Source organism: Macaca fascicularis, chromosome 20, assembly GCF_037993035.2.
Source record: "Macaca fascicularis isolate 582-1 chromosome 20, T2T-MFA8v1.1".
Lineage (NCBI taxonomy): Eukaryota > Metazoa > Chordata > Mammalia > Primates > Cercopithecidae > Macaca > Macaca fascicularis.
The window spans coordinates 45,981,066-45,989,187 of NC_088394.1; the positions used below are offsets into that span (position 1 = coordinate 45,981,066).

General features: G+C 42.9%; 1 pseudogene; it reads left to right on the forward strand.

Moving 5' to 3' along the window:
• Nucleotides 1–1,503: 1,503 nt before the first annotated feature.
• On the forward strand, nt 1,504–2,631 carry LOC102143517 (regulation of nuclear pre-mRNA domain-containing protein 1A pseudogene; annotated as a pseudogene).
• Nucleotides 2,632–8,122: the final 5,491 nt, after the last annotated feature.

Here is an 8,122-nt window from a genome sequence, read left to right on the forward strand (position 1 = left end):
GACCTCATCTCTACAAAAAATTTTTAAAAACATTAGCCAGGCATGGTGGTGTGCGCCTGTGGTCCCAGCTACTCAAGAGGCTGAGACGGAAGGATCGCTTGGGCCCAGGAGTTCGAGGCTGCCGTGAGTATGATGGCGCCACTGCTCTCCAGCCTGGGCGGCAGAGTGAGACCTTGTCTCAAAAACAAACAAACAAAAAAACCAAAAGGATATCTTAGCACACTGGAGCAAAAGAAGTTAATGCCGGTTTTGATCACAACCATGTAAGGTGTGTCACTTTCCAAAGTTCGGATGAGTTAGATGGGATTTAGGGTAATATGTATTAGGATTAAATCTTACCAAGCAGGGTGGTACTGAGGGTGTGGAAAGGGTGGGGTGAGGGGGCGAGGCTGCAAGAGGGCAACAAAACTCTCCTCCTGTCACCCCACAGTGTGGGACGGTGTGAATGTGGGGTGGGAGGGATGTCAGTCTTCTCTGAGGCGCGCAGGAGCAGGAGCTGTTGGGGTTGAGCAACTCGCAGCAGAGCATGCAGACCTGGTCCCTATGGCTCATTCACCACAGCAAGCACCTGGGCCCATGGTCACCGCGTGGTAGCTGGAGCTGCAGAGAGCAAAGCCAAATGGGAGGCTTACTTTTCTCACCTTGCCAGTGAGACCACCTGGGCAACATGGTGAAACCTTGTCTCTACTAAAATACAAAGCAAAAGGAAGGGGCCAGAGCTTACAAAAGATTTGCACCGGTCATAGCGGAGGCTTTTAAGCATGTTTCAAGTGATACTGATGAGAGTTGTAAGAAGCACATTGGAGGCCGGGCACGGTGGCTCACGCCTGTAATCCCAGCACTTTGGGAGGCCGAGGCAGGCAGATCCAAGGTCAGGAGATTGAAACCACGGTGAAATCCTGTCTCTACTAAAGATACAAAAAAATCAGCCGGCCGCGGTTGTGGGCGCCTGTAGTCCCAGCTACTCGGGAGGCTGAGGCAGGAGAATGGTGTGAACCCGGGAGGCAGAGCTTGCAGTGAGCCGAGATGGAGCCACTGCACTCCCGCCTGGGCAACACAGTGAGACTCTGTCTCACAAAAAAAAAAAAAAAAAAAAGAAGCACATTAGAAGACTGTTGTCTATTTGGGAAGAAAGGTCTGTTTGTGCAAATGATGTATTTAGAGGCCAGGCATAGTGGCTCACGCCTGTAATCTCAGCACTTTGGGAGGTCAAAGTGGGAGGATCACTCAAACTCAGAAATTTGACACCAGCTAGGACAACATAGATAGACTCCATCTCTAAAAAAATAGAAAAGAAAAAAAAAAAAAGTCAGTTGGGCATGGTGGTGTGCTCCAGTGGTCCCAGCTACTCAGGAGGCTGAGGTGGGAGGATCAGTTGGGCCCAGGAGGTTGAGGCTTTGAGTCATGATCATACCACTGTACTCCAGCCTGGGCAACAGAGCAAGACTCTGTCTCAAAGAAACCACAAACAAGCAAACAAACAAGAAACAATGAAGTAATGTATTAGAGCAAATTAAACAAGCTCTGTGAGGCAATCAGAAGCCTACAAAGTAAATTTATAGACAGATAAAGATGAATGAAAATGAAAACTTTTCCTCTCTGGGATCTGCAAGTGAGCCACCACCACAGACTCTAAATCTCATGAGAGCATTATAAAATCTAGAAAATGCAGCCTTGGGTGATGCAGCAGTTCACTAGAGGATCGCTTTTTTGCCTGCTGTAGACCAAGAAGTATCTCTACTAGATAAAATAGCAAATAAAGAACCTGGAGAAAGGCTTTCTAAAGTGATGAATGCATGTATGTTGCCAGGAGATTACAATGGCAGAATGGCAGCAGAAATAGATGAGAGGAAGCAACTCACTCGAATGTTAGCAGATTTTCTTCATTGTCCAATGGAAGCCCTTGCAGAGAAAGCATAAATTGGAAGAATACAAGTGCAAGTGAGCCAGAGTTTCCCTGGTGTGCAAAGAATTCAGGTCCCTGATCCAGAGCCTGACAGACTAATCTCGATTACCCAATGTCACTGGCAGCCGCATGCACCTGCCCTTTGCAGGGACATCTACGGTGAAGATTAATGGACCAGGTTCTTTCCTGGTCCCAAGACTGCAAGAGGTGGAGACAGGTGGATAGTCCTGTAGTGGTATTTTTGCATATTTTTGAGAGAGAAACACTAGCACAAGAAATGACAATTAGTAAAAATGTTTAAAATGTTGGTTTGTTTACTATTTTCTTGGTAAGTTAGCATGAATTAGTTTTGGGGTGGTGGGGTTTTGAGACAGTGTCTCGTTCTGTCATCCAGGCTGGAGTACAGTGGCATGCACCTGACCTATGACTTTGTTTAAACAAAGTGATGGGCTGGGCCTGTAGTCCCAGCACTTTGAGAGGCCGAAGTGGGCGGATCACTTGAGGTCAGGAGTTAAAGACCAGCCTGGGCAACATGGCAAAACACCATCTCTACTAAAAATACAAAAATTTGCCGGGCATGGTGGCACATGCCTGTAGTCCCAGCTACTTGGGAAGCTGAGGAAGGAGAATCGCTTGAACCCAGGAGGTGGAGGTTGCAGTGAGCCGAGATGCACCACTGCACTCCAGCCTGGGCAACAGAGCGAGACTCTGCCTCAAAAAAAAAAAAAAAAGATGATCTCTGTGTATTAATAAGCTCACAAATAGTGATTTTTTTTTTTTTTTTTTTTTTTTGAGACGGAGTCTTGCTCTGTCGCCCAGGCTGGAGTGCAGTGGCCAGATCTCAGCTCACTGCAAGCTCCGCCTCCCGGGTTCCCGCCATTCTCCTGCCTCAGCCTCCCGAGTAGCTGGGACCACAGGCGCCGCCACCTCGCCCAGCTAATTTTTTGTGTTTTTAGTAGAGACGGGGTTTCGCCGTGTTAGCCAGGATGGTCTCGATCTCCTGACCTTGTGATCCGCCCGTCTCGGCCTCCCAAAGTGCTGGGATTACAGGCTTGAGCCACCGCGCCCGGCCAGTGATTATTTTTAAAAGGTCTTTTGGTAATTTTTTTCTTATCCAGGGCCTTGTGAGAAATCTCATGTTTCTGTTTCTTCATATATTTTCAATTATGTTTCTTTATTTTTCTTCACTGTCTAATCACTGTATACTATGTAATTCCTAAAGGAGAAAAACCAATCAGAGTTGGTTGAGACTTTATTTTGGTATAGTTAGGACTGGATTGTAGATGAGACTAAATGTCTCAACATAATCTTATGTTGGAACAAAGATTATTCCCCTTTTCCCCAAACAAAGTATGGATTCTGTCTCCATGCCTTTGATTCCATATTCCCTAGAGACTGATCATTTAACATTAAACATGGAGGTCATTAGCCAGGCATGGTGGCACACACCTATAGTTCCAGCTACTCAGGAGTCTGAAGCAAGACAATCGCTTGAGCTGAGGAGACAAAGGTTGCAGTGAGCCAAGATCATGCAGCTGCACTCCTAGCCTGGGTGACAGAGGGAGACCCTGTCTCAAAAAAAAAAAAAAAAAAAAAATTGGTACCAAGTAGATGTGACTTGTTGGTGTTGAAACCTAGGTGGTTTTTGTTTTTGTTTGTTTGTTTGTTTTTTAGTGTTTATCTTGGCTAAACAGTCAACAAAGCAGGCAATAGATTTCAAAGGTAAAGATGTAAATATTCTACAACACAAAATTGATCTGGCTCAAGCAATGCTCACTATCGGCTTTGTTTAAAAAAAAAAAAACTTTTACTTTTGTATTTTTATTTTTTAGAGATGGAATTTCTGTTGCCCAGGTTGGAGGGAAGTGGCACGATCATAGCTCTCTGCAACCTTGAAATCCTGGGTTCAAGTGATCCTCCTGCCTCAGTCTCCTGAGTACTTGGACCTACAAGTGTGCACCACCACACTGGCCTTTTTTTTTTTTTTTTTTTTTTTTGCATAGAGACAGGGTCTTGCCGTATTACCCGGGCTGCTCTCAAACTCTTGGCTTCAAATGATCCACCCACCTTGGCCTCCCAAAGTGCTGGGATTATAGGCATGAGCCACCATACCTGGCCAAAAAGTCTTTTTAAATATTAGTTCTCTACTTGAAAAAATGTTTAACCTCTTAGTACAAAATAAATAATTGAAAGGCTGTATCAGCGATTGGTTTATTTTTGTCCCTTTTGCTATTGGTTAAATAAGTGAAATGAAAATTGTAAGTCTGAATGTTTTTTTTTTTTTTTGAGACGGAGTCTGGCTCTGTCGCCCAGGCTGGAGTACAGTGGCGCGATCTCGGCTCACTGCAAGCTCCGCCTCCCGGGTTCTCGCCATTCTCCTGCCTCAGCCTCCCGAGTAGCTGGGACTACAGGCGCCCACAACCGCGCCCGGCTAATTTTTTTGTATTTTTAGTAGAGACGGGGTTTCACCGTGGTCTCGATCTCCTGACCTTGTGATCCGCCCGCCTCGGCCTCCCAAAGTGCTGGGATTACAGGCGTGAGCCACCGCGCCCGGCCAAGTCTGAATGTTTTATAGAGAGCTTATCTATTCCTTTTTCTTTTTTTTTTTTTTTTTTGTGACGGAGTCTCACACTGCCGTCGGGCTGGAATGCAGTGGTGTGATCTCGGCTCACTGCAACCTCCGCCTTCCAGGATCACGCAATTCTCCTGCCTCAGCCTCCCAAGTAGCTGGGATTACCAGTGCACACCACCACGCCCGGCCAAGTTTTTGTATTTTTAGAAGAGGCAGGGTTTCACTATGTTGGCCAGATTGGTCTCCATCTCCTGACCTTGTGATCAGCCTGCCTCAGCCTCCCAAAGTGCTGGGATTACAGGTGTGAGCCACCACGCCCAGCCAACGTTATCCATTTCTTTTGCAAGTATAATGTGGCATCAACAGACATGATTCTTTAGAGTTTACCTAACTTTGCATGTTTTATCACATTTGACACAGATTCCCTAAATAATAAATTGTAAACATTTTATTTATTTATTTGAGATATATAAAACAAGCCATCTGTTACTTTTTTTTTTTTTTTTTTTTTAGATAGAGTCTCACTCTGTCGCCCAGGCTGGAGTGCAGTGGCATCATCTCAGCTCACTGCAACCTCTGCCTCCTAGGATCAAGTGATTCGCCTGCCTCAGCCTCCTAAGTAGCTAAGATTACAGGCACTCAATACCACACCTGGCTAATTTTTTTGTATTTTTAGTGAAGACGGGGTTTCACCATGTTGGTCAGGCTAGTCTCGAACTCCTGACCTCAAATGATCCACCCACGTTGGCCTCCCAAAGTGCTGGGATTACAGGTATGAGCCATCACTCCTGGTCACTCCATCAGTTACTTTTTAAAAATCCTTACTTCCAGGCTGGGTGTGGTAGTTCATGCCTGTAATTCCAGCACTTTGGGAGGCCAAGGTGGGAGGATCACTTGAGCCCAGGAGTTCGAGACCAGCCTGGGCAACATGGCAACACCCTGTCTCTACCAAAAATGCAAAACTTAGCCAGGCATGGTGGTGCACACCTGTAGTTCCAGCTACTCAGGAGGTGGAGGTGGAAGGATGGTTTCTGTCTGGGAAGTGGAAGCTTCAGTGAGCTGAGATCATGCCTTACACTCCAGCCTGGGCAACAGAGTCAGACCCTGTCTCAAAAATATTAATTAAAAAGAAAAAATAAAAATAAAAATTTCTTACCTCCATTGTTACTTGAAAATTTGATAAATCCTGATTTTGATGTAGCATGGAAGGCAATGCAAAAACAAAACTACATAATCACTAATATTAATAGTTACTTATTTAAAAATTGAAGTGATATTAGCCCATTGATCAGTTAAAATAAATAAAACAAGTACAAAAATAGAGTGACCTTTAGAGGAATCAGGGCTTGCCTTGACATGATTAAAGCCAGATGGGAATGCAATCAGCTAAAGCAATATACAAAGAACAAAGTTTAGAGGCATCTACCTGACTTCAAAAGATTCTACGAGGCCATAATAACCAAAACAGCATGATATTGGCATAAAAACAGACACATAGACCAACTGAACAGAATAGAGAATTCAGAAATTAATCTACATATTTATGGCCAACTGATTTTTTTTTTTTTTTTCTGTGTGAAATCTCCCACAATCAACTGATTTTTGACAAAGGTGACGACAACATACATTGGTGAAAGGACACTCTCAATAAACGGTGCTGGGAAATCTGGATATCCCTATGCAGAAGAATGAATCTAGACCCCTCTGTCACCACATACAAAAATCAACTAAAAATGAATTAAAGGCTTAAATGCAAGACCTGAAACTGTAAAACTACTAGAAAAAAGCATAGTGAAAATGCTTCAGGACTTTGGTCTAGGCAAAGATTTTATACCTAAGACTTTAAAAGCACAGGCAACGAAAACAAATACAGACAAAAGAGACTATATTAAACTAAGAAGAAAAGGAAACAATCAACAGAGTAAAGAGACAACCTGTAGAATGTGAGAAATTATTTCCAAACCATTCATCCAACAAGGGACTAATATCCAGAATATACAAGGAACTCAAGCAACTCAACAGCAAAAAAACAAATAATCCCATTAAAAAGTGGGCAAAGACTGGGCGTGGTGGTTTATGCCTGTAATCCCAGCACTTTGGGAGGCCGAGGTGGGCAGATCACAAGGTCAGGAGATCGAGAACAGCGTGGCCAACATGGTGAAACCCTGTTGCTATTAAAAACACACAAAAATTATCCAGGTATGGTGGTATGTGCCTGTAGTCCCAGCTACTCTGGAGGCTGAGGCAGGCGAACCGCTGGAACCTGGGAGGCAGAGGTTGCAGTGAGCCAAGATCATGCCACTGCACTCCAGCCTGTGTGACAGACTCCATCTCAAAAAAAAAAAAAAAAAAAAAAAGCAGGGGGACGGGCAAAGAACACATGAATAGGCACATCTCAAAAGAAGACACACAAATAGCCAACAGGTATATGAAAAAATGCTTAACAGCACTAATCATCAGATAAATGTAAATCAAAACCACGATGAACTATCATCTCACTCCAGTTAGAGTGGCTATTATCAAAAAGACAATAAATAAATATCAAATACTGGCAAGGATGTGGAGAAAAGGAAACTCTTACATGCTGTTGGTGGGAATGTAAATTAGTTCAGCCATTATGGAAAGCAGCATGAAGTTTCCTCAAAAAACTGAAGATAGAACTACTGTACAATCCAGCAATTTCACCACTGGGTATTTATCCAAAGGAAAGGAAATCAGTATATCAAAGGTATATCTGCCCCCACCATGTTTATTGCAGCACTATTCACAATAGCCAAGTTAGAGAATGAACCTAAGTATTCATCAACCAATGAATGGATAAAGAAAATGTGGTATATATACACAGTGGAATACTATTCAGCCACAACAAGAATAAAATCCTATCACAGCAACATGTATGGAATTGGAGGTCATTATTTTAAGTGAGATAAGCCAGGCACAGAAAGACAAATATTACATGTTCTCATTCACATGTGGAAGCTAAGTTGCTCTCATGGAAGTGGAGAGTAGAATGATGGTTACCAGTGGCTGGAAGGAAGTGGAGAGAGCTTGGTTAATGGGTGCAAACACACAGTCAAATAGAAAGAACAAGTTCTAGTGTCCAGTATCACAATAGGGTAACTGTAATTAACAACAATTTATCATACATTTCAAAATAGCTAGAAGGAGAATATTGAACGATCCCAACGCAAAGAAATAATAAACGTTTGAGATGATGAACATGCTAATTATCATGATCTGAGCACTATACATTATATGTACTGAAACATCACTATGTACCCCATGAATATATACAATTATTGCTTGTCAATATAAAAAAAATCAAAATTTAAAACAAAACAAATAAAAAATAGCTAGAAGAGAAGATTTCAAATGTTCCCAACACAAAGAAATGATGAATGTTTGAGGTGATGGATATGCTAATTACCCAGATTTGGTTATTACATTGTATGTATTATATGTATCAAAGTATCACATGTACCCCATAAATATGTACAATTATTATGTATCAATTTTTTTAAAAACTAGATGGGAATGTACCAGCTCTTCAGCCGAGAGCTAGAAGTTCCTAGACTGACAGTGGGCTCATTGAGAGCTGAGCAAAGGAAACAAGAAACTACAAATAGGAAGGAAATGCTGCCCAC